At 43.7% G+C, this 25,257-nt stretch overlaps 1 long non-coding RNA gene across 1 annotated transcript; it reads left to right on the top strand.

The window, feature by feature from the left end:
• The first annotated feature begins 772 nt into the window (after positions 1-772).
• Positions 773-4,363, top strand: LOC309385507. The gene is made up of 3 exons (XR_014174239.1): positions 773-925; positions 1,222-1,370; positions 4,283-4,363. It is a non-coding gene; the product is annotated as an uncharacterized lncRNA (long non-coding RNA).
• The last annotated feature ends 20,894 nt before the right edge of the window (positions 4,364-25,257 follow it).

Raw genomic sequence — 25,257 nt, 5'->3', positions numbered from 1 at the left:
TGTTGGGCACCACTGGGGTTCTTGAACTTTTATTTTCAGAGGTCATGTGGAGTGTCCTCTCTTTCACCATTCAGCCCTCTCTGTGGTCAGAGATGAATTCAACCCTAGGAGAAAACATCAAGAGGCAACCTTTCTCCAGGGCCTTTTTCAAAATGAGAAGTAGAAGAACCACTGAGGCAGTGCTTAAGGGGTGGAGAAACATGTAGCATGAAAACAACCACTCACTCACTCACAGCCCAGTAATAAGAAATGCTCAAGACCCTCCACAATATTCTAAGCGGAGAATGAGTTGGCTAAACAGCCTAATGATGAAAAGCAAGGCAATTTAAGAACAAGGAAGATTTTGGCACAATTATCCATGAATATCCCAAGGCTGTGCATAGCATCAAAGCTGCTTTATGAAGCCACATTCTCTCCTCTTCAACCCACTCCAAGCTTTGAAACTGAAGCAGGGTTATTTGTTGTGTCACATTGCTTTGTTCCCTATCAACACAAGGCTTTCATGTGACAGTAGCTGAAAAAGACTTCTGCACGTCACTGGAAACATTTTTCGAACTCTTTCCATCTTCAGGATCTCTTGGGGTAGCAGGGTGTAGACATACAGGAAAGGATTGCCCCATTTGCCTATCACTCTGACTGCTCTTGGTCCAAGAAACTGTACTCTAGGTCATACCCTTCTGTCTTTCTCGCAGTGTAAGCACAAGAAACCTGTGCAACTTAGTCTTCTTCTAATAGACTTTGATGGGTTAGGTCTGTGATAGCTAACCTATGGCATGCATGCCAGATGTGCCATGCAGCACCCTCTCTGTGGGCATGCGAGCCATTGTCCCAGCTCTGCTCTGCTGCACATGTGCATGCCTCCCGCCAGCCAGCTGGTCTTCAGGTCTCTGTTTGCATATGCATGGAAGTGGGGCACACATGCAAGGTGAGGCATGCATGCGTGGGAGCAGGTCACGCAAGTGGGTTGTGTGCACATGCATGGAGGCAGAATGCATGTTTGGGGGCTATGCAGGAGTGCGTGCAGGGGGTCAGCACACATGCACGGGGGCGGGGTGCATGTGCAGTACGCATTGCATTTTGGCGTTCGGGCATGTGCACTCGCGCACATGCATGCTTGCTTTGGCCACTCAGTCCAGAAAAGGTTAGCCATCACTGGGTTAGGTGCTAAGCTTGTCCTCCATCCATATGTATTTCATTAAATAAATCTGCTTTCTCTTGTAGAAAACGTCTTCACTCAACATCATCCTGGTGAGATTTCTTTTGAGTAGGAATGTTCGTACATATACATCAAATGTTTTCATCTCCATTGGTCCAGGTACTAGAAGCAGCAGCTGAGGGCTCAAGATCCAACCTCACACAGGCCTAATACGGTACTGTCATTTGTATTTGGTTCATAGAACCGTACAGTAACTGATGGAAACTTTACATCAGCTAAAGCTTGCTTTTTCCCTCATAATGCCAAAGAAAGATTCAAAAGCTGAACTGATTGTAGCAGGGAAAGAAAGAAGATTTTAGTTTTCACTTGCTTTTTAAAAGCATGTTTCACTTAATTTGGTGAATTTGGGTGCTGAGGTCTACCCTTGAAAATGGATGAAATGGACCTTTGTTTTGCAGCTCTCATATGAAGTACCATTCCAGGATTTCGCTCAACCCTATTTTAAAAACCTGGAAACTCTTTCTCCTTTTTGATGTTTGCAATCTAGAATGGGCAATTGCTGTAAAACCTCCTGCTACCAGCTCCTGTCGTCCTCCTACCGACCACCCATAATCCAGAGCCAAAATACTTGCATCATTTCCCTTCTTTTGAAATAAGCAGCTTAAAACAAGTTTGAAAAGCAGAACTCGATCTTGTGCAAGACAAAGTTCCAAGAATAAATTCTCTTAGGCCTTATCTGTATTGGGAAATCAGCTGGAGTACAGATAGTATAGTTGGGCAATCTTTTTGAGTGCTGGAATGCCACATGCAATCTGGGGTGATAGCAGGAATCAAAAATTAAAGATGAATGAAAAGAACTCATTTACAAAGTGGACCAAATCTTACACAATTACCAAGTCTCATGAGAATCTGATAATCTCAGCTGAAATCTCAAAATACTTTGGTGCTGTTCTGAGCCAATCCCGCCAACATTTCAGCTCTTTCTTAAAAACATTGTTGTATAATCAATTGGACCAAAGGTGCTTTTTAGGAGGCAATTGGACTTTCTTGTTTTTTCTTTAAAAACATTTCGCTTCTCATCCAAGAAGCTTCTTCAGCTCTCTAAAAGGATGCAAATGACTAGCAGTCTGCAAGGAATATAAATCCTTCGATTCCCCACCATCCAACCAGAGCTGAAGAAGCTTCTTGGATAAGGAATGAAACATCTTCAAAGAAAAAACAAGAAAGTCAAGTTGGCTCCTGAAAAAGCATCTCCATAAACTTTTATAATCAATTAGTGCTGATAACCCAGTGTTATCAGCCTGGTTATTTATTTATAGGGGGAAAATGTCTGGACCAAATGTAATTGTTAGATATTCCCCCTTACCAGAGGGAGTACTGAGAAGCCGTTACCATGGCAACTCCACTGCGCTTTACAGTAGAAGCCATTTTACAGCAGTACAGTTGACGCCATTTTAAGGCACAACAGCCTGTATCATAACAGAACACACACCCTGAGGGCTGTTGGGGGTATCTTATGCCCACAATATTTGTTTCCAGAGAGTAAGTCATCTTTGTACCTAGTTTAGTTGAAATTGCTCTAGGCATTCCAGAGTTATGCTAGAACACACACACACAGCCATATAGATAGATAGATGATAGATAGATAGATAGATAGATAGATAGATAGATAGATAGATAGATAGATAGATAGATAGATAGATAGATAGATGATAGATGATAGATGATAGATGATAGATGATAGATAGATAGATAGATAGATAGATAGATAGATAGATAGATAGATAGATAGATGATAGATGGATGCACCCTGGGAGTACTGCAGGTGATATAGTCCCCATGGGAATTATACTACCAAACCTGCTCATCTTCCTTCTCACATTCCACAGATATCTCAAAAAGCAAGAAATAGACATACTGATTTTTGTGATGTGCCTTGATAAACCTCCAGTATGCCTTGATTTTCTTTCTTGAATTTACCATCAGGACTGATATTTCTGGTGAAAGACTGGTAGAATTTCCACAACTGATGGGAAAGGGCACCCTTTTTATTTCCTGCACTTGGAGGAGAGATTCAATATATTATATATCTACAGAAATTGGACAGCCTGGTCTGGTTAATAATACGGTGGGAGATCTCTGGGGGATCCTAGAGCTTTAAGCTAGATTGGGGTGGGTGGAAAAACATCTTGGAAGGAAGCAATAGCAAATGACTTCTTCTGCCAAGGAAACTACGAGGTTGTACCCAAAAAGGAAGAACTCAGAGGAGAAGTTGCCCTTTCACAGAGAATCATTCCTTCAGCCTAAGTGAAAGATAAGGCAGCATATGATGAGAAAGACCCTTTTCTGCCCGAAACCTTAAGAATTAATCAGAGGAGACAATCTTGGTTAGATGGATAAATAATTTCCATTTTTCAGATTTCAAAATAATATATAGAGGGGCTTTGTATTGGTTAACCACAAATCCCTCTTCAGCCTTACAAAATGTTTTCTCAGATTTACCTGGAGATGCCAAGAACTAGGAGGCAAAGCGTGTGATCTACCAGGGCCTGCAGTCTTTCATTGAAATGATGGAAGGGAAGGGCAATCAGGAATCATGCAAAGCATAATAACTGGAGCCTAAATCTAGAAAGTTACTAGAATTAGGAATGGAGAGTACAGCCTCCATATATAGATGGTAATTGCTTTATAGTTGGCACAAGGACCTCCTGCAGAGGAACATCTTGCTTTTGACCCATTCCGGAAAAGACACTATCTACTTTTTTGTTTTTATGACACCTAGAGATGTCCTTAAATATAGAAAAGAAAGAGAAGAAAGTGAAGATACAAGACATTAATTATGTATAAAGTCCTGCACCATGAATCCATGGCGCAGTTCTATTCCTGTCAAAAATCCTCCGTCAATTTTTTGTGTTGAAGTTCAATCTTGCCCAGTAAATATATTCTTGTCAGCAAAATAATAATTAAAGGTAAAGGTGTCAGGCCTGCAGTCAAATTCCTTTCAGAATCTTTGGCCTGCCACACTTTCTCTCTCTTAACTATGCTGTTTCATTAGTGGGCAATTGGGAGGGGGGAATAGTAAGGAGTAGAATGTGTTTGTTTTCAAAATAAAAAATTCCTTTCTAGAAGCCCAAGGTCATCTTTTGTATCCGCCTCTCTGCATCTGACCGGAACCAGATTGGTGGAAATGCCAGTGGGCAGAAGAACATTGGACCATGTGATGGATTTATGGGTGTGGGGACAAGATCATGAACTTTCAACTGGGTGGGAATCCCAGGAAGCTTTCAGATTCGGGATTTCCACAGATGTGCCAACATGTCTGTCTTATTAAATTGGAACTTTAAGGATAGCTCTGCCTTGGACTCTGATTTAATTCTGCATGATATTTGGAACGCTGACAAAAGGTTCCCCTCACACATATGTGCTAGTTGTTCCCGACTCTAGGGGGCGGTGCTCATCTCGGTTTCAAAGCCAAAGAGCCAGTGCTGTCCAAAGACTTCCCTGTGGTCATGTGGCAGGCATGGCTAAATGCCAAAAGCACACGGAACGCTGTTACCTTCCCACCAAAGGTGGTACCTATTTTTCTACTTGCATTTTTATGTGCTTTCGAACTGCTAGGTTGGCAGAAGCTGGGACAAGTAATGGGAGCTCACTCCCTTACGCGGTGCTAGGGATTTGAACTGCCGACCTTTCTGATCGACAAGCTCAGCATCTTAGCCACTGACTGGGCTTTATTAGTCATTGTTTTATTTTTTTGTAAGTCATAGGTATCTGCAATGGGCATAGATACTACATCATGTGCTTGTCATTTTTATCGAACATCAAAAGAGAGATAATTCAGAATTAAGGCTGGAAATGACTCAGAAGAAATGGAAACAAACAGTCGCTTGCTTATCTGACATGTGCTGAATGATCTTCTTGGAAAATTACTGAGAAATCAAAAACCTTGCCTTTCTAATATGAGAAGTGTTATGTCTACCTAAGGGAGTCATTTGCCTAATTAGTTATCATAACTCATGATCAGTGTAGGGGGCTTGCAATTATTGAGCCGTTGTCATCTTCTGAATGCCAGGAAAAAAATATAAGCATGAAAAGAAAACTGTTCAGATGGGTGTAAAAGAACTGCAGTTACCTTTTATTAGAACACTGCAAGGACAATCTGACTTGCTGCAAAGTTGGATCATCTAGCTACGAAGTTAGGAAAGTAATGCAGCCCCAGGAGTGACTTATTCTGACTCATCCAAATTCCAGAGTGTGAACTAGAAAAAAGACAGGACTCCCCAATATTTAGCACCATAATATCATAAAAGGTATGTTTGTATATATACCCACGGAGAGACACGCATTTAAGTTTGAACAGAAGAGGCTGAAATTTGTAGAAAATCTAGAAACACAGGCCTTAGTCTTATCTTTGTTTAAAATACTTTTAAAAAGTATTTTAGTTTGTTTGTACCTTACGTTTTGTTTTATTTGTTCAGACATGATGCGGTAACATTTGGCACAAACCCAAATCTGATTTGTGTCCAATTTCAGGCAAATTGAGAAAAAGGGGTGGAGGTTTGTTCTCTGAGCTTGTTTGTGGGCTGGTTTCCAAATGTTTCGTTACCAGGCTAGGTAACATCTTCAGCGGAGTTTTGGAGATTCCCTAAACTCCGTTGAAGACCAACCCACAAGCTTGGAGGACGAATCTACAACCTCATTCTCCACCCGAGCAAAATTGAGAAAAAATATGCCAAGGGAAAAGACTACATCTTTCCAGGTATGAACTGGAGCTGATTGCAAGGGGCTGGAGAAGGATAAGAAATTCATCCCTCACCATTTCCACACAGGAAAATGTAATACTCTAAGACAGTCTGATAGATTGGAACATTCTAATAATGAGAGAATGGAAATCACATTGCACTCATGTCGGAAGCCCCAAGGGGCTTTCAGGTTGAAAGATTAGCCGTTGACATCACTGTTGCCCAGGGGGACAACACCCAGTTGGGGGCTCACTTCATGTCCCTGGCAGGAGTGGAGCAAAGAATGGGAGATCAACAGAGGTGGTATTCAGCAGGTTCTGATCAGTTCTGGAGAACCGGTAGCAGAAATTTTGAGTAGTTCGGAGAACCGGTAAATACCACCTCTGCCTGGCCCCGTCACCATCTATTCTCTGTCTCCTGAGTCCCAGTTGATCAGGAGGGAATGCGGATCTTGCAGTTTCCTTCACCTGCCACGCCCAGCAAGCCACGCCCACCAACCCACACCATGCCCACCAAACCACGCCCACAGAACCGGTAGTAAAAAAAAATTGAATCCCACCACTGGAGCTCACCCCACCCCACAGGAGCACTCAGGCTTTGAACATAACTTGCTAATCTCCAACCCAGCATCCCAATCATGCGAGCCACCATGCTCCATAGAATAGAAGTAATGAAATGAGTTCATCATCATTCCCAAGAAGTTGTGATTGCAGCAGTAGAAGATAGCCAAACAAATCGTACTTCGATTTCAATGTTTGAAGGAGACTGATCTATCATTAAATCAAGCACTTTTCTTTTCTTCCAAACACAAAGCAATTTTAAATGCTAAAAAATGCAGAAAGAATTCATGATTTTTAGAGGCCAGTCCCTTTATTTTCATTCTTCAAACTATGCTCCAAAACTACATATCCAACGCAAAACTTTGTGGATAGCTTGGAATCAGGAACAGGGAAAGTTAGGCCAATCTGTCCCTAAATTAGCTTTAAAAATAAGCCAGCTAGCTCTAAACTTTATAAACATCCGCGCTCAGAAGCATATTTTTGAACGCTTACCTAAAAACCAATTTCTCAAAATATGCAAACCCCCTCCCAATTTATCCCAATTCATGTTCAGCATACATACTTTATTACACTATTTCTCATTGCTGTTTACCAATTACTGATTCCAACCCTAGAGTTCCCACCACTTTCTATCATCCACCCACACAGAATGACTTAAGTTTGGATTGTTCTCCATGATAGTTGGCTCTGCTTTCTGTGCAATACTAGGAAGGAACATGAGAAATGGGTAAGGAAGAAATGGGAAAAGTGTATAGAAATGGCTCAGAAATGAAATTGATCCCAACTGTACAATAGGTGCCAGGACAGAGTTTGATTAATATACAAGAACAATTTGTAAAATACTTTTTTAAAAACATGTGATCATCTTGTTAGTTATATATGAAGTCTAAGTGCAAGTCTTTACTATGAACATGGATTTTACCCACAGATCCTTAACTGTATAGAAAACTCTTGCATTTAATAATGTTTATTTGGGGAAGTATTCAAATTAAATAGGAGGAAGTCCAATTAAGAGATCATTCTTTTCTCATGGATAACGCTTTTTGCAGGCAGGCAGGCAGGCAGGCAGGCAGGCAGGCAGGCAGGCAGGCAGGCAGGCAGGCAGGCAGGAAGGAAGGAAGGAAGGAAGGAAGGAAGGAAGGAAGGAAGGAAGGAAGGAAGGAAGGACACTATATGCAAATCAGTTGTACCATCCAGGTAACTACATATGAGATTCAGGTGCAAATACTTGTCAGTCCTGGAGACAGGGCTACCCTACTATTAAACCTAGTAAGACAATTGCTCAAATAGGTGTTGGAAAAGAACAGCAGTAGTAGTGGCGCACTCTAGACATTCTTCCTGAGCACCCCAGAAATTTCTCTTTAAGGATAGATCTATATGTTGTATATGGTTTGTCCCTGGACTTTCCTAACCAGCATGTTCTCCTCCAAGACATTAGTAGACATTCTGTCATTGTTAGAATTAAAAATACAGGTAAGCCTTGATTTATGATCAAAATTGGGACCAAAACGTCCATCACTCAGCGATCTGGTTGTTAAGGGAGTTATCACATGAATGTGCCCACTTTTAACCTTGTTTGCTACAATTGTTAAGGGAATCTGGCTTCCTCCGTTGATTTTCCTTACCCGAAACTGACTGGCAAGGTCGCCAATAACAATCATATGACTCGGGGACACTGTATCCATCGGAATACATGCCAGTTGCAAATGCCCAAATTTCAATTACGTGATCATGGGGATGCTGTGATGAGTGGGAGGACCAGTTGTAAACATCTTTTTTTTTCCTCAGAACAATTGCAACTTTGAGCAGTCTTTAAACAAATGATCTTAAATCTAGGATTGCCCATATTCTTCTGCAAACCCACTTTGAGGAAGGGATAAGGTTTAACCTTTGCCTCAAGCAACAATTTGTTTTGTGGGGGCCACCCATTAAAAAAAATCATTCAAGCTATAGTAGAATAGCACAGTTCTATTATGCGCCTAACTACTTCTCATTTCCATATGATTCGTACGTCCTTGTCAGAGTTCCTATTCAGCTATTAAGATCAGACAGAGTAGGCACACTCCAGATCCCTTCCTTGAAATCTGACCATCTAGTGCTGTGATGGCGAACCTATGGCACGCAGCACCCTCTCTGATGGCATGCGGGCCATCACCCCAGTTCAGCACCACCATGCATGCGGGCACACCTCCCACCGGTCAGCTGGTCTTTGGGTCTCTGCCGCGGATGCTCTGGGGATGGGGCACATGTGGGGTGCAAGTGCATGCACAGGGGCAGGGTGTTTGCAGGGGGCCTGCGCGCCTGCATGGGGGTGGGGTGCATGCACAGGGGGTGCGTGAGCATTGCATTTTGGGAGTTCAGGCAGCATGCTTTGGGCACTCAGTCCGGAAAAGGTTAGGCATCACTGATCTAGTGGGACCTCCAAAGTGTGTCCCCTACCTTGTGCAACTCCCTCCCACCAATGACTTTGACATCATCAAGACCTTCCTTTTTTTTTTACCAGGCACTAAAGTATGTGCCTGGTAATTCCAGTGTCTGGAATTGGTCGTGGGGCATACCAAAACGATAATTGAAGTGCTGGGTTTTGTCTTGATTTTATGTTTTACTGATTTTTTAAAAAAATAGTTCTGGGTTTTATTGTTTTTTCAGCTGCCCAAATTTCTGTTTTAAGATGGATTGTCTTACAATTTTTTTAAACAAACAAACAAACCTATTCATCTGCAGTCTGTGGGGTCCATCCTAATTAAGAGATTTTAAGCCATGCACGACAAGGATGTAAAAACAACAAGCCCCCACCTCTATATCACAAAGCTCATTACAACTCCAATGAATTGATTGTGTCCCATACTCCCAATGGGTCAGGGAGTGCTGGCTTTCACAGCACTAAGGAATTCAAAGAGGTTGGGGCCACATGTACCTCTGGAAGGGCATCTTCCAATGTTGGAAGTCTATCACTGAAAAGACCTGCTATCTGTCCCACAACCTATATATTTCCTATTTGCGAGACACAAGTAAGCTCTTTCTAGGCATTCAGAATAGCTAAACAGCTTCTTATTCAATAAGAAAGTTTCCAAGAGGTCCCAATGTTAAGCCCCATATGGGATTTCTTTTATATCTCAATGAAACCACAATTCTTACATAGAAAGTGCAGCCAAATGTTTCTATTCCCTTCACTTTGAAATAGAGCAAAAGATCCTACAGAATGATCTCATAGATGTCTACTCCAGAACAAACTGTTTGACTTCAATGACATGTCATATAGTTCAGCTTTACGGTTTAGTTCTAAGCATGTCCGTTGAGAAGCATGCCTTGATGATGGAGATCACACCACTGGCAAAGCGAGTGGGTACCACCCTTCTTTCCTGCATGCCTTCACTGCCTCACCTGTATGTGATCCAGCAGATAAATTATACTGAGTAGTTGAGGTATTTAAAGGGTGGGACTGCAAGTTCAAAAGCCTCAGTCACTCAGAACAGCAGATTATAGACAATTGAAAGGTGTATTATAAAACTAACGTTGCTATGAAACACAGCATCACATATAGCATACCTTTAACCTGCATAACAACCTCTGAATATTTACAAATCAGCAAGTTGTAGGATAGCTGGGAATTTTATTAGCATGTATCTGGTGTGTGTGTGACATCATTCACTTTCTAATATGCACATGTGCATATCGGTTAAAAACTCAAAATGTAGTGCCAATAAAACTGCAGAACATATTCTCTTCCTTGGATTTAAAGAATAAAAATCGTGTTGGAAAAGGAAAGTGTGTTCTGGAAGGAGAAATCATTTCTTTAAGAGGGAAAAAAAAACCTTTTGGCTTTTCTTTCCCATTTTTTTAGAAGGGCTTAAAAAAATATCCCACCACAGATCATGTTGGGAACAGCTTTAGAAGTTTTGCCGCAGAGAATTTATAACAGCTTCGTAGTGGGATGCCTGCTGGCCAGAATCAAAATCAGATTGTATTCATTCTATCCTTGAAGGACTCTGCGATAGAGGAAGTCATTTTGTAGATGATAGTCTCTTTTTTAAAAAAGCAATTTTAATAAAAGAAAAAGCAGCAGAAGAGAAAAGGCTCCTTGCTGTTTCTTCTAGGATATGATCAAACAACTTTTCATGGTCATTCCATAATAGCCTCAAGAAAATGAGAGAGGGGGGAGGGAGGGAGGGAGGGAGGGAAAGGGAGGGAGAAATAGATTTTGAGCGATTTTGTTAAGTTTGGAAATTAATAATTCAACATCTACTGATCCCCAGGCTCAATCTCATAAGTTTTCATAAGGGTTTTCAATTGAAAAATGGGAACATTAATTTGTCTCAACAAAAAATCTGATCTGCCAGAGCAATCGGTTTTGGCTGTGTATTACTGAGATCAAGTAAAGCTGAGAAAGAAAGGCATTTTTAAGGCACTGCCAAAAATGAATTAAAAGGACTGTTTTTCAGACCTGTCAAGCATATTCTTGGGCAACAGTAAGTAATTTTGCCTTAGTTCTAATTTTGGACCATATAGAAATGTAGACGCTTTTCAAAAGTTTGGAATTAGGACTAAGGCAAAATTATTTACTGTTGCCTAAGAATCAGTATTCTGATTGAGTGATTGAGATGCCTTTGAGTGAGAAGCTCTTCCAAAGAATCTACTGCTATTCACTAGCAAAGGGAGAGAAAGGAGCCAAGAAGAATCTGTGTATTCTACTCACATGGCACTGAATAGGTGAATTTGCAGGCAAAGCCCCTGTAACCTCAGCTCAATTGCCCACCTGTTTCCTGGTTCTTTCTTCTCCAAAGTTAAATCTATATATATAAAAGTGAAACACCACTCATGCATCATCACAAAATCTCCAAAACCGTAAAGCCTACAAAGTTGAAATTTGGCATGTATGTTCCTCTTGGCTTCTAGGTAATCGCTAAGAAATGATTTTTTGAAATGACCATCAGATCATTAGTATTTCTTATATTATTATTAACATGCTCTGATGCTAAGGAGTTAGATTTTCTACTCCCTCTCCCCACCTGAATAGAACTCTGTTCCAACTGCCACTTGGGCATGGGCATGGCCAGTATGTGACTCATCCGACCTGCGGGCTGGGAGTTTAGACATTCTACTCCCCCTCCCCACTTGAAAAACACTCTGATGCTAAGGAGTTAGACTGAGAAAGAGAATGGGATAAGATAGGAGAGGACCAATGGGGCAAGCCTGAGAGAGAGAAAGGGAGAGGAGAGGCTGATCATATCTACTCATTAATTTTTAAGCTGTAAATGTCGTAGCAGAACATGGGTATCCAGCTAGTTTTGGATAAGCTAAGAAATCCTACACATTTCAGCCAAGATATTTTGGGAACTGAATGCATGACAGGCTCATCAACATTTGCTTTCTATTCCTTTAACTCAAAGATGACATGGTTGCCCATTTTCAAGCCAGATCCTCTGTAGGGGAATCTCTGCATTTTTACAGCTGATTGCTGTTTGCTTTGGCACTGATGCTTAAATTCAGCTTGGTCTCTCGTGTAAGTGTGGATGTCATTTATAACCTAACTTCCCACCCCAACATTTTGTAGCTGGACTCTGAGAGTCACAAGCCTCCAATGGCCTGAAGAATTTTGCCTAAGCATGAAAATCGAATAGCCTCAGAGGGCAAAACCAACGGTGAGAGATTTATTTTCTGATCAATAAGGGGAAACTATAAAAGGCCTTCATTCTTTGTAACTTTACCGGCCCTGTGATTTATTAGTTCTTTTAGCAAACTTATAGAGTACGCTGGGAATTCCACTAGTAATAAACAGGATAAGATTCTTGACAACAGATATATTTCCATCCAAGGGCAGACAACCTTATTCCCCTTGAAAATTCCTGCCTCAACTGATTACATTATACTCTTAATTAGCGAATATAATGTGTCACCAAGAGATTCTCCTGCAAATATTTTGTTATGACATATTTGGATAGAATTTTAACCAGTTTCTAAAGTATCATCAATTTTAAAAAAAACAATGCTTTTCCTAACCATAGGTGTAGAAACTAAATGATTTGGACATAAATGGAAAATAAGATGCAAAGGGAAGAGAAAAGGAAAACAAAACCCTAAGATTTTTATTGATCTGTTGGATGAGCCTGAAATATATGCACCTCAATCCAAGCATTGTTACAAGGCCGTGATGGGTTACATTTGTTTCACACTATAAATAAAAGCTGTGGCATGTTTCAGTGGCATGAAGGTTAACTGGTTACAATCCAGATTATTTAGAAATGGAACTTTCCTCGTCTTCTTTATTCTATTTTGTTGTTGTTAGTTGCGAAGTCGTGTCCGATCCATCACGATCCCAGGCCTTCCTGTCCTCTACCATCCTCTGGAGTCCATTTAAGCTCAAGCCTACTGCTTCAGTGACTCCAGCCAGCCTCCATCCACCTCATTCTCTGTCGTTCCCTTTATTGTTTATTCTATAAGGATGAGCAAAGGGCAATATTGTGCAATATCATTTCTCTGTGATATAGCCTTTCCCCCTTCCCTACCACCAGGCCTCCCATTGGGTAGATTATATATTACCTTTGCACAAAATGATGTCACCCCACCCCCAATTCCTATTAATGTACAGGTGAGGGAGGGGTTTTAAAGCCATTTTTGCTTGAAAGCACTGTCATGACGACTTCAGAACATTTTCAGTTTCGGTGCCTTTATGCAAATATTGAGAAGATTTGAGATTGGTGGGAGAAAGAGTTTTGCTAAGATTTTACAAGGATAAACTGGAAGGCTTAATAACCTTCAAAAAGGCCTATTAGGATGAATTCAAGATGTTCCGTAACAATGGAGAGACTGCAGAAATATATGTATGATGCTGTGGCCTAGAGGTGGAGCTCTCACCTCACAATCAGGAGGTTGTGAGTTCGATCCTAGGTAGAGGCAGAAGTAGGGTCTCCTGCTTGGGTAGGGAGGGGGTTGGATTAGATGACCTTCAAGGTCCCTTCCAACTTTGTTAATCTGTTAATTCTTCTGATATCAACATGCTGATACACAAGTGTCCTAATTCAAGGGTGGGCAGCTTATGGTCCCCAAGATCTTAAGTGACAACCCTAAAATTAGATATGTGTATTTTGAGGTGGAACACATAAACACCTAGTGTATTACTAAAAACAAACAAAAAGAAAAATATGCCAGCAATATCATCCTCACTCTCCATAGGGCAACAATACAGTCATTCCCTCCACCCTCTTCTGAATCCTCAGTTCTCACAAAAATGTAAAACCCTAATAGTTCAACCCTGTCCTAATTATATGCATGTTTGTCCATTTTCCTCAGTGTTATTTCATGCACAAGCCTCATCCAATTTCATGATTTGACGTCTTCTTCCATTATACATATTTCGATGCCTGCTAATGTGGTTGCTTTTGTGTATATTTCCCTTAAGACATGTTTCACTTTTTTTTTTTACTGCGCGCTGCATAAGAGAATCCAAATCCTTACAGAATGTATCGTTTGGGTGTATTCCACCTTGGGCGAACATTTTTTGCATACAGTTGCAGCTCCTGAATTTTTTATCTTGGTGCAACCGTGCCTAGCCCAGCATGGGGGGGGGGGAGGAATTCCACTAAGATTTGCCTGAGGAAAATGAATTCCTTGGATACTTTTTAGGCAAGTAGCTTAACTTAAAGATGCAGTCAACAGATTGCAAAGAGCAACAGGGAGCTGGGGGGGAAAAAAGCTGAAGAATCCAAAACAAAGATAGAGGAGAACCGCTGGCTGATTGCAAATCAGACCACTTTGTCCAGACACCATCAGATTAACTTGCCTGAAGCCAATGCAAATGTCAGTTTTCAAAATGTGAAATCCAATAAAGGAAAACGGTTTTCACTCACTATCTCCCTGGTCCCAAAATTTTGGGACAGACAACAACACGATACAGTTGTAAAATGGGATTATAGAAGCAGTTAAGGTCTCAAAAGTCTCTCAGGATACATTCTAATGTTTTCTTGCTGTCTAGCAAAGCACTGCTGTCAGCCTCAATTAGTCAGGTGGGTCTGAATGAAGGGGAAATAGCTCCAGGAAGGGTAAATAATGTACCAAACACAGACTTATCATTACCTGCACGTACTGAGGAAGCTAGTCTGCATGCAAGTTAGGAAGCAAAAGGATCAGTCTGCCACTTTGAGATGGAGTGGAGAAGATACAGGAAGCTCTGTTATTCTTTGCAAGAATATGCTTCTTTGGACATCTAATAGAAGAAAAAATATTAGTTATGACTCAACGCTATGGCAAGTCTGTATTTGTAAATAAATTCAATAATGATCATATCAAGTCTCAAATGTTTTGAGACTTGGAGATCTTCTAACCTGGAGAATTTGGGAGTGTGTAAAAATCTGCTGAGGGCAAAATCCAGGCATATCTCCTAAACAATGTGAGGTATTAATTAATTTGATCACTAGTTTCTTATAAAAAGGGACGCAGTGGCTCAGTGGCTAACATGCTGAGCTTGTCGATCAGAAAGGTCGGCAGTTCGGCGGTTTGAATCCATAGTGCCGCCTAATGGAGTGAGCTCCCATTACTTTTCCCAGCTTCTGCCAAACTAGCAGTTTGAAAGCATGTAAAAATGCAAGTAGAAAAATAGGGACCACCTTGGTGGGAAGGTAACAGTGTTCCCTGCACCTTTGGCATTTAGTCATGCCCGCCACATGACCACAGAGATCTCTTCGGATAGCGCTGGCTCTTCGGCTTTGAAAGAGTATGAAATGACTAGCACATATGTGCGAAGGGAACCTTTACCTTTACCGTAATTGTTAGATATTAACATATATCGGAGGAAGTCTCCTCTCTGGTCCGCTGCTACAGCGGGAAACAGGTATCGCTCTGATTGGTCGAGAGGCGTACCCGAGTACTATAAAAGGGGAACCCTCCGGCCACAGAGCAAGCTGGATCACTACTACTATTAATAAAGAGCTGTTAAGTCACTTCGTGTCCGCAGTCTGTTCTCTCGTTGCCCAGATCTAACATTGGCGATGAGGATGGGATCGAGAGACAGATAGGACGAAGGATGCTACTCCAGAATCTCCGGATTTGATCCAGCCCAGGAATTCGGCAGAAATTCCGGCAGCCATCTCGGTCACCGCAGCGCGGCAAATTCAAACGAGAGAAAATGGCGATGCACACTCCCCCCGCTCCATTCGACCCAGCGAACGACGAGTGGGAAGCCTTCATGATTCGTTTCGAGTGTTTTCTCGAAGCGAACGAATACACGGGGATCACCGACGCCCGGAAGAAAAACATATTCCTCGGCTACTGCGGGAAAGAAGTCTTCAACACGGCCAGAGACCTCACCGCGCCTACTCCAATACAGGCAGTATCATGGACGGCGTTGCAACAGGCTCTACAGACCCATTACGCGCCAAAACCTTCCCGCCATGTTTGCCGCAAGGAATTCAACACGCGGAACCAGAAAGCGGGAGAATCAATCAATCAATATGTTGCAGCCCTGCGTAAAGCAGCAACTCACTGCGAGTTCAGGGATCTGGACGAGCATATCTTAGCGCAGCTTATCTGTGGGTTAAGAGACATTTCACTACAAAAGAAGCTGTTGGCAAACCCGAATTTAACCCTACAGATAGCTCTAAACGAAGCAAGAGCGTCAGAGTCAGCAGAGAAATCATCGGTAACCATACAACGAGGTTTCAGCGTAAACCAGCCAGTACCAAGGCAAACCAGAGTTCACTACGAGGACACAAGCCCCGACTATGAGGATCCCGAGTTCGAGGACAGTCACCTGATGCGGAGCAGTCACATGAGGCCAGGGGGGAGACCCGGATTCCGTTTGCCGCCCTGCGCAAGTTGTGGAGGGAATCACCCCAGGTCTACCTGTAGGTTCAGGAACGTTGTTTGTTCGCACTGCAACAAACTTGGGCACATCGCACGAGTGTGCCGGAGCGAAGTCCCTGCCTCACGGCAGCCACCCATGTACCGCCAACAGAAGCCCAACCCAGGGGCTTGGCGAAATCAAAAAGGGCGCCCAGAGAGAAATCCACAAGTGTTTACCCAGAGAGAAAATTCCCAAAGAGCTGAGCGAGCGTATCCCCAGAGAGACTACACACAAAGAGCTGAGAGAGCGTTCTATCAAGACGCTCAACGAGAGTATTTTCAGGATACAGATGATGAGATAGAGTTGACCCAGAGAGAGGAATTGCGAACGTATCTCACAAGAATAAGCCAGGTCCGCACCAAGCGGCCTAAAAAGCTGAAAGTCACAGTCCTCTTGGAGGGCTCACCTTGCGAGCTGGAAGTTGACACAGGATCGTCCCTGACGATCATTTCATGGGCATCCATGAAACAGGCTATCCCTAGCCTCAAAAAGAGCCAACTACGCGTTCCAGACATCCTGCTACGAGACTACCAGGGGAACCGAGTCCCCATCGTAGGCCAAGGCACGTTCCAGATCCGCTTCAAGGACATCGTAGCCCAGCTGCCCGTGACCATCGCCAGCGCACCATTACAAAACCTCCTAGGACTGGATTGGTTTGAATCCTTGGGGCTAGAAGTCACCGGAATCAACGCCGTGGAAAACAGCAGCGCTGAGCAGATTTTTAAGGAGTTCGAGGATGTGTTCAGCCCCGGTCTTGGTAAGTATGTGGGTAAACCGATTTCATTCAATTTAGACCCCAAAGTGGCGCCAATCCGACTTAAACCGAGACGAGTGCCTTTTGCACACCGCCCAAAAATAGATAAGGAAATAGATAAGTTAGTGGAGCAAGGAATCCTTGAGCCGGTGGATCACGCGCGCTGGGAAACGCCCATCGTGACCCCAGTCAAACCAGATGGATCAGTCCGCATCTGCGCGGACTATAAATGCACAATTAATGTTGCGCTACAACAAAGCGCATATCCTGTGCCTGTAGTACAGCACTTATTGCACTCGTTGGGGCCAGGAAAGGTATTTGCAAAATTAGACATGGCACAAGCTTACCAGCAGCTGCCCGTTGATAGCGCCACAGCGGAGGCCCAAACTATAGTGACGCATAGAGGAGCATTCAAATGCAACCGGCTACAATTCGGCGTGAGTATTGCTCCAGGATTGTTCCAGAGCGTCATGGAACGACTTTTGCAAGGGATACCGGGCGTCGTCCCCTATTTTGACGACATCTTGGTGTCCGCTGCAAACGAGGAGCAGTTAAATAAAAGAGTCAGAACTGTTTTGGCCAGAATCAGAGAAAAGGGTCTCCGCCTCAAAAAGGAAAAATGCCAAATTAACGTGCCTAGCGTAGAATTCCTGGGTTATAGAATCGATGGTCAGGGAATACACCCCACTTCAAAGAAAATTAAGGCGATCCAGGACGCCCCCACACCACGAAATCAGACCGAGTTGCAGGCCTTCCTCGGACTACTTAACTTCTACAGCGTTTTTCTGAGGCAGAAGGCGACCGTTGCTGAGCCACTACACCGTCTACTCCAGAGGAACACACCATGGAAATGGGGACGATCCGAAGCAGCAGCTTTTGCCGGAGTAAAGCGCCTGCTCACCACTGACTCACTGTTGGTCCAATACAGCCAGACACTACCGCTGGTATTGACCTGTGACGCATCACCTTTTGGAGTCGGCGCAGTCCTCAGCCACCGGATGCCCGACGGAAAAGAAGCACCCATCGCCTTCTACTCCAGGACTCTTTCATCGGCCGAGAGGAATTACAGCCAGATGGACAGGGAAGCGCTGGCTGCTGTAGCTGGAGTAAAACGTTTCCACAAATACCTCTACGGCCGCGATTTTGAACTGATTACAGATCACAAACCGCTGTTGGGACTTTTGGCGGGAAACCGCCCCACTCCAGTCTCCCTTTCTCCACGCATGACCAGGTGGACTGTTTTCCTGGCTGCGTACTCATACAAATTAATTCATCGACCGGGTTCCACTCTAGGACACGCAGATGCACTCAGCCGTTGCCCACTACCGGACCTTTTGCCAGACCCCACTCCCGAAGTACCGGTGCTGCTCATTGATTGTTTGGACTCAGGACCGGTTTCTTCCTACGATGTTGCAAGGTTTTCTTCTAAAGACATGTTAATAAAGCAAGTTCAAACTTGGGTTTGGAGGGGGTGGCCGAAGGGAAACGTGGGCCCGGAATTCAAAGTGTTTTGGTCAAAACGGGACGAACTCTCAGTGTTACAAGGTTGCTTATTGTGGGGGGATCGAGTTGTTATTCCGTATGCTTTACGTAGGAATGTATTAGATGCTTTACATGTGGGTCATCCGGGGATTGTTAGGATGAAGGCGTTAGCAAGAAGTTACGTTTGGTGGCCAAACATGGACAAAGAAATAGAGGAATGGGTGGCCACTTGCGACCCATGCCAGGAATCGAGACCAGCACCCCCGGAAGCACCCGCCACAGAATGGGAGAAGCCTAAAGCACCCTGGTCGCGAATACACATCGACTTCGCAGGGCCATTCCAAGGTCAGACTTTCCTTATAGTTGTGGATGCATACTCGAAATGGCTAGAAGTAGTCCTAATGACTTCAACCACGGCAGAGGCAGTCATTAAGGTTCTACGACGACTTTTCGCCACTCATGGCCTGCCCGACCTCCTGGTCTCCGATAACGGGCCCCAGTTCACGGCCATGCAATTTGAGACATATCTAGCAGGTCAGGGAATTCGGCAAGCCCTCGTCGCGCCATTCCATCCAGCGTCAAATGGACAGGTGGAGAGAATGGTGCGATTCGCAAAAGAGGCCCTCGCTAGGATGGGTCCAGGTGATTGGCAAACACGCATTGACCATTACCTCCTAATTCAGCATATTACCCCAAGCTCAACGACGGGTAGGAGCCCCGCTGAACTACTCATGGGCCGCCGTCTACGGTCTCACCTGGACCGTCTTCACCCAAATTACTCTGCCACAGCACCCCCAGACTCCACAAGCAAAATTCGGACCTTTAGCATAGGGGATTCAGTATACGCCCACAACTATGCAGGGGGAACATTGTGGATGCCGGCAAAGGTCATTGGCATCACGGGTCCACGATCGTATCTGTTGGAACTGGAAGATGGGCGGAACTGGAAAAGGCACATCGATCAACTTCGAGGTCGCCTAGCACTCTCAGACCTTCGAACCGAGGACGAGAGCTACCTACCAACGCAAAGTCAGCCACTCGAGAGCCCCAATACAGAGAACTACGACACCTGCGAGCCCAGGTCTGAACAAGAGATCGAGCACGACGCAGAGCAACCCCCAAGCAACGTAACCGAGCAGACTCCGGAACGCCCTAGCAATGAAGGCACGAAACCACCCAAACGAGAAACAGAAAAAGCATCCGATCCTGCAACCACTTCTAACCAACCCGAACTGCGACGCTCCTCCCGAGTAAGGCAAACTCCAACATACCTAAAAGACTATGTTACTAACCGCAACGTTCCGTCTAGGAGGGGAGGGGTGTTAGATATTAACATATATCGGAGGAAGTCTCCTCTCTGGTCCGCTGCTACAGCGGGAAACAGGTATCGCTCTGATTGGTCGAGAGGCGTACCCGAGTACTATAAAAGGGGAACCCTCCGGCCACAGAGCAAGCTGGATCACTACTACTATTAATAAAGAGCTGTTAAGTCACTTCGTGTCCGCAGTCTGTTCTCTCGTTGCCCAGATCTAACAGTAATAAAAATAACAGCATATAGAAGTACAGCTAAAGGTGTGTCCTGTTTTATCCCCAAAACAATCTGGTGAAAACAGGTTACTGTTTTCTCCCTTTAAAATATTACCAACATCTGCACTTTTTTCAGAGACCAGGAGTTTAGTTTTCCTTTTTAGGAGAAGTGGAAAGTTAACTACAAGGCATGTATTCTAAGCCAGAATAGGGTAACTCGCTATAGCTAACTTGCTACCAACCAACTCACCATGGCCAACTCGCTGTGGCCAATTCACTGTAGGACATCTCGCTGTGAGACATTTCAACAATTCAATTTAAGTATTTAAAATCATTAAAACATTTTTAAATTTTTGTCATTCACGTTTCATTTTGTCCTTCCTTTTGTATCCTTTCTTTAATGATTATATTCCACCATTTCTTTGATATTAGTGCAGTGGTCGGCAAGCCGCGGCTCGCGAGCCACATGCGGCTCTTTACACATTTTAATGCGGCTCTTCTGTGTGCCGGGCGCCTGCTCCCCTCCCTCCTCTCGGGCAGTTCAAAACAAGCGCCCCTTTCCCTTTTTTCTTTTCGACCCACAATGATTAGGGAGGATCCTGAAGTCAGGTGGGGATGAGAAGCGAGGAGGCAGAAAAAGAAACGAAGGCTAAGGAGCTTCCCCCCCGCCCCCTCCCAGCAAAAATCTAACCGGGGAGCCGGGCGGGCAGTAGCAAATTAGCCGATCACGCCGCATGATCGGTTAATTTGCTACTGCCCACGCGGCGTGATCGGCTAATTTGCTACTGCCCGCCTGGCTCCCCGGTTAGATTTTTGCTGGGAGGGGGCGGGGGGGAAGCTTCTTGGCCTCCGTCTCTTTTTCTCCCTCCTCGCTTCTTGGGGCTCCACCAATGGGGGAGCAAGGCCCGCCCAGCGCCAGGCTTTGGGATAACACAGAGGTCTGCAAAGTTGGCTGTTTTAAGACTGGTGGACTTCAATTCTCAGAATTCTGGGAGTTGAAGTCCACCAGTCTTAAGAGCCAATTTTGCAGATCCCTGGGCTAATATGATTGATGCCCTTGGTGGACTTCAATTCTCAGAATTCTGGGAGTTGAAGTCCACAAGTCTTCAAGCTGTCAGGTTTGAAGACCCTGGGTTTTTTTTTCTAAAGTGTTGGGGGTGCGAGGGTCTTGCAACTTGACAGCTTTAAGACTTGCATGCTTCAATGCCAGAGTTCCTGAGCCAACATGACTGGAGGAGGAATTCTGGGAGTTGAAGTCCACAAGTCTTAAAGCTGTCAGGTTTGAAGACCCCTTGGGGTTTTTTTCCTAAAGGGTTAGGGATGCAAGGATCTTGTAACTTGACAGCTTTAAGACTTGCGTGCTTCAAATGCCAGAGTTTATTGAAACTAAAAACAGTGTACCATCCTATGTATTTTCGGTTTTAAAAATGTGGCTCTCAAAATAAATTTCAATCGTGGTTTTGGCGAGATTTGGCTCAGTTGAAAAAAAAGGTTGCCCATCACTGTATTAGTGTAACTCTTGTTCTGCAGCGAGTTGTTCAATGACAAGTTGGCTGTGCCAAGTTGGCCATGATGAGTTGCTGGTAGCCCCGGCCAATTGTCACAGACCTGTTCTAAGCCAAGCCCTGATGATCAACAAAGTTGTTTTGATCATAGACCTTCATGATTAACTCCAGAGCCTATGGAAGGTGGGCAGCCAATAAATTTAAATAAACCAACAAATAATATTAAGCCACTATTAGCACTATAAGCTCCTGTTGGCACCAGTACCATTGGTCAACCTAGGAATTCTTGGAGAAAGAAATCCTGAAACACTCTCTAATTTTATGCACATCAATAGCCTAGTCAGTGCTGCTGTTTTGGCATCTTGTATTTGAGATAACTTATCACTACCAAGTGGCCAGAGTCAAAACAAACTGTAATTATTCCTGATGCAATTGCTTGAAAAAACATGTTCGAGCCTGAAATGTTTGCTAGACAAAAAATATATACTATATGCAGTTGACTTACATTATTCATCCTTCCTTTTTATTTTCTTATATTGATGCCTGAATAGCTTGGAAATCAAAATATAGTTGTAGTTGTGTGTTCAGTAAAACTAGGAAAAATGTCAACAGCTTGCTCTTCTTCAATGCTTTTGGGCCAGACTAGGTTGCTTTAAACTGGAAGACTAACAATGATTTCCCCCCCAAAGATTTCTCCCAGCTCAAAAAAAAGTCTTGGAACATTGGATTAAAAAATTATTACACGTTAAGATGCGGTAAATCTGAACTTCATCAGATGATGGAGCTTAACCTTAAGTGAGAAATATAAACGTTCATGGTTTGGCTGAGGTGAATATAAGAAACACTAACACTGAAATAAATTAAATGCAGTGGTGAGGGTGATAGAAATATGTAAGAAGTGGGAATTAAAAAAAAGTTTAGTATGACACTAGCATCTTTATAGTAAAAGCAATAGCAATAGCACTTAGACTTATATTGCTTCATAGTGCTTTACAGACCTCTCTAAGCGATTTACAGAGTCAGTATACTGTATTGTCCCCAACAATCTGGCTCCTTATTTTACCCAACTCGGAAGGATGGAAGACTGAGTCAGCCTTGAGCCAGTGAGACTTGAACTGCCAAACTGTTGGCAGCCGGTGATCAGCAAAAGTAACCTGCAGTATTGCACTCTAACCACTGTGTCACCGCGACTCTTTAATGAACTGATTAACAAATGTACTGTGAGAACTCTTGCTCTCTGTTCAACCTATGAGGAAATAGATTGAATTGCTTACAGATTTTTAGCTAAATTGTTTCTCAGTTTTGATTTCTAATTATTAAAGAACATTAATGAGAACCTAATTTGACCTAGATATTTCAGCTGACACATAAATTAACTGATTAGAGTTACTGGGACTGGGCGGCAAACACTAGATGCTAAGAAATAATGTTTTCTATATCTAAACTCATATAGTGCGTTTGACCAATGGTTATCAAAATAGTATCTTGCTTATTAAGAAAAAATAGGTGGAACTTCAATTGCCCTATCTTGATTTTTTTTTTACCATACCTTGTTCACATTCCAGCCTCACCCCAAGTATTACAAGATATCAACAGCTTCTGGTGAACCCCTTCAAGTCTAGTGCTTTTAAGAAGTAGTCTGTGTACATCATATACTGCATATGTACACATAGACTGTGATGTCCGTCCATTGTGTTCGAAGAGGACCTTGACATCTAACAGGTTGTGGGCTGGCCACAGTGTGTCAGCAGGTGACTGGTAAGGCCTATAAGGGCATGAAATGTTCTGCCACATGTCGGGCAGAGCTGTGTGGGCAGCATTGTTGCAGCATCTGCAGCTCTGGCTTTCCGGAGTGCTCGCTTCTCTTCTGTCCTCAGATGTCTGGCAGTCTTGGTGGATCAGCATGTGCCATGTCGATCGATCTTATGCCAGGGTTTCCCAGGAGGTGGTGTCAATATCCAGGGACTTGAAGGAGGCTTTCAACGTGTCTTTGTATCGCTTCCTTTGTCCCCCGTGCAATCGCTTTCCTTGAGCCAGCTCACCATAGAGGAGCTGTTTAGGTATGATACAGACTGTACACAAAGAAAGAAGTATATTTTTGGAAAGCATTTGGGAACAATTTAAGCCTAGGTTAATTTAAACCTAGGTTCAGGCCCCAGCTACAAACATAATCAACCTATCTACAGTATTTCCAAATTTATGCTTTCTGTTTGTGTAGCTAATAATGAACATGAAATAACAGACCAGGAGGGAGTGAAAGTTACTTCCTATGTACTTATTTAAGCCAAACAACTATCAATTAAAGAAAGATATGTCTCCCATGAGTAGATTAATCCAGGCAAATGCTACAACTCATCTCTTGTATTGAGCATAGCTTTATTTTTCTAATTTAAATATACTTCTACCCTTATCATATCTTGCAATGTCATTTCTATAATCTAGAATGATTGGTTACTATCAATGTGTGCTTTTAGATGACACACCATAATTGCCTAGATTCATAATAAATTGCGTTTTTTGTGATTTGCTCATGCTGATAGCAATAGCAATTGCACTAAAGACTTATATACCGCTTCACAATGTTTTATAGCACTCTGTAAGTGGTTTACAACATCAGCATAATGCCTCCAACAATCTGGGTCCTCATTTTACTGTCCTCAGAAGGATGGAAGGCTGAGTCAATCTTCAGCCAGTCAGGATCAAAGGAATCGAACTCCTGGCAATGTGAGCAGAGTTAGCCTGCAACACAGGGATGGGTTCCAGCAGTCACTACTGCCGGTTTGCTCATGGGCATGTGCAATAAAATTTGTTCTGTGCATGCACAGAAGCAAAAAAACAAGATGGCAGCACCTATTGCGCTGCCTGTAGAATCAGTTCGGGGGCATGGCAGGCCTGGGTCACTGCCGGTTCCAGCGAACCAGGCTGCCAAACCTCCACCGTTTCGGCTGAACCAGTCCTAATTGGGTGTCCTCCTAGATTCCCGGCTGTCGCTAGATGATCATGTGACAGCCGTGGCTAGGGGGGCATTCCACCAGGTTCGCCTGGTGCGCCAATTGCTCCCCCTACTAGAGCGGGACGCCCTTCGCAGTCACTCAGGCCCTGGTGACTTCCTGTCTTGATTACTGCAATGCTCTCTACATGGGGCTCCCCTTGAGATGCACCCGAAGGCTCCAGCTGGTTCAGAATGCAGCCGCGTGGGTTATTATGGCACTAGGTACTCCCATGTAACACCTTTCCTGCGTGAGCTGCACTGGCTGCCTGTGGCTTTTCGGGTGCGTTTCAAGGTGCTGATTGTCATCTTTAAAGCGCTCCATGGCTCGGGACCTAGTTACCTGCAGGATCGCATTCTACCCCACACATCCCTGCGACCAATCCGCTCTCACAGAGAGGGACTCCTCCGGGTACCTTCCGCTAAGCAGTGCGGGCGGGCGGTGCCTAGGAATAGGTCCTTCTCTGTGATGGGCCCAACCCTCTGGAACGACCTCCCCCCCGATATTAGAACCACCTTGGACCTCCGCTCCTTCCGCAAGAAACTCAAGACCCACCTGTTTCGACTAGCCGGCCTGGCCTAATTGTAATTGTAATTGTTCTTATAGGTAACACTCACTACTGACCTTCCTGGATGGCTTTTTAAATTTTAAATTTTGGGGTTTTAAATTGGTTTTAGAATTGTTTTTAATTATTTAATTAGTT

The sequence above is a fragment of the Natrix helvetica genome, assembly GCF_964273705.1.
Source record: "Natrix helvetica genome assembly, chromosome: 2".
NCBI lineage: Eukaryota > Metazoa > Chordata > Lepidosauria > Squamata > Natricidae > Natrix > Natrix helvetica.
This window is presented reverse-complemented; position numbering and strand designations above follow the sequence as displayed.